This window comes from Vulpes lagopus, chromosome 7, assembly GCF_018345385.1.
Source record: "Vulpes lagopus strain Blue_001 chromosome 7, ASM1834538v1, whole genome shotgun sequence".
NCBI classification, from domain to species: Eukaryota; Metazoa; Chordata; class Mammalia; order Carnivora; family Canidae; genus Vulpes; species Vulpes lagopus.
Genome location: NC_054830.1, coordinates 83,357,710 through 83,360,030, shown reverse-complemented (window position 1 = coordinate 83,360,030; position 2,321 = coordinate 83,357,710). Strand labels below are relative to the sequence as shown.

General features: G+C 38.6%; 1 pseudogene; it reads left to right on the top strand.

Moving 5' to 3' along the window:
• Positions 1-451: 451 nt before the first annotated feature.
• Positions 452-1,930, top strand: LOC121495196 (annotated as a pseudogene).
• Positions 1,931-2,321: the final 391 nt, after the last annotated feature.

Below are 2,321 nucleotides of genomic sequence, written 5' to 3'. Positions count from 1 at the left end.
AAAGAGAAATCCAGAGGATAAAGTGTGAAAAGAAGTCTGCCTGATATTGCTGGCTTTAAAGATGGGAGAAAATTGCCCATGAGCCAAGAAAGTGACCAGCCACTATAAACTGGAAAAAATAAGGAATTGTATTCTCCCCTAAAGCCTCCAGAAAGGAACACAGTTCTGCCGACATCTGGATTTTAGCCCCCTGAGATCCATGTTGGATGTCTAACCTACAAAATTGTAAAATAATAAATTTATATTATTTTAAATCACCATATTTGTGGTCATTTGACACAGCAGCAACAGAAAACTATACAGATTTTGGTACTGAGAGTAGAGTGCTACTGTAACAATAGCTAAATATATTGGAGTGGCTTCAGAACTGGGTAGTGGCAGAGGCTGAAAGAATTTTGAGAAGCAAGATAGAAACAGCCTACAGTGACTTAAGCAGACCATTAGTAGGAATATGGATAATAATGATCCTTTTAGTAAGGACACAGAAGGTGGTGAGGAGCATAATAGAGAAGACATATCTCACTTTGAAGAATCCCTAAATCATAAACACACTGCTGATAGAAATAGTAGAGACATTAAAGGTGCTGCTGGTGAGGAACATATAATTGGAAACTTTTGGTTCCTTTGTTTTTTTAAGAGTTTGTTTACTTATTCATGAGAGACAGAGAGAGAGGGAGAGAGAGAGGCTCCATGCAGGAAGCTCGATGTGGGACTCAATCCCGGGTCTCTAGGATCACACCATGGGCCAAAGGTGGCACTAAACCGCTGAGCCACCTGGGCTGCTCAAAAGGGCTGGTTTTTAAAAAATTTTCATTAATAACACAATGCAAATTGTCCTGAAGCCTAATTTATTCATTGATCTGTATCTTCAAATCCAGGTTCAGTAACTTTGGTAGGACTGCTTCACAGAAGATATGGTATATTTCCACCACAAGGTAATATAACCTATCGTCTCTTTTTTAATAGGTGATGTCATTAGCAATTGATAACTGTTACCTAATCCATTAATTCAATAGGAGTTGCAAAAAGTGAGAATACTGATTCTATCATTTCTTCATTTACTAGTTTTTACTTATTGCTGCTGAGTATATTTTTCAAAAAGGTAAAATCATGATTTTCATGCAAATTTAACATGAACACACATCTAGGATTTTACTAATTAATTAGTGAGAAAAACAATCATATATAAAAAGTGGTTCAGCCTCAGTCAGATGGGCTGGAGACACTTCTGGAAGCAAGAGCATGATGGCTGTGCAAGGAGAACTAACCCCAAGTCCGGATCCCACTTGTATTGGTTGGCAATGGTACTGAAAAAATTACATCCATGAAGCATCATCTGATTGGTCAATTTGAAAAGTATAGTCAATTTGACCATTTGATTGATCAATTTGAAAAGATCATCTGATTGGTCAATTTGAAAAGTCTGTGGCCACCTGAGTGTTGAGGTCCATCCACTTGTGTTCCATACCAACAGAGGACCTATTAAGTTCCTGGTACTGGATATGGCTGATCAGGAGAAATTTGCTGGGCTGAGAGATGGCTCTGACATTCAAGCCCGGTATGCCATTATGTTTGATATAACAACAAGGATTACATCAAGGCATAGAGATCTGGTTCAAGTATGTGAAGACGTCCCTATTGCACTGTGTGGTAACAAAGTAAACATTAATGACAGAAAAGTTAAGGCAAAATCGATCGTCTTCCACCAAAAGAAGAACCTTCAGTACTATGACATTTCTGCCAAAACTTTGAAAGGCCCTTCCTGTGGCTTGCTATAAAACTAACTGGAGACCCTAACTTGGAGTTCATCACCGTGCCTCCTCTTGCCCCACCAGACATTGTCTTTCACCCTGCTCTGGTAGCACAGTGTTAGCATGATCTAGAGGTTGCTCAGACAACTGATCTCCTGGGTACGCATGATGACCTGTGAGAAAATGCAGCTGAAGCCCAGCATTAGAAGTCTTGTTTTATAGGCAACCGTCCTGTGATGTCAGTGGTGCCGCATGTTTACAATTTCATTCTATAACTGAACAGAACATGTGCTTAATCTTTGGGATGCTAAAGGAGATGAATGGGCTTATGGCAATTTAAAAAGTACCTTCATTTTTTGGACCTGCATATTTAGCTGTTTTGGAATGCAGTTGTTTGCTTCCTGCGCTTCAACTATAAGATTGTGATAGTCACATTTAAAAAAAAAAAATGGTTCAAAGAACATTTTCAGGTGCTAGGAATTTATTACCAATTTAATAAAGGAATGTTAGAGTTGGTTTGTTAGACTATATACCAAACTGGTTGGTGTTCTATATTTGGGGTTATCTTTT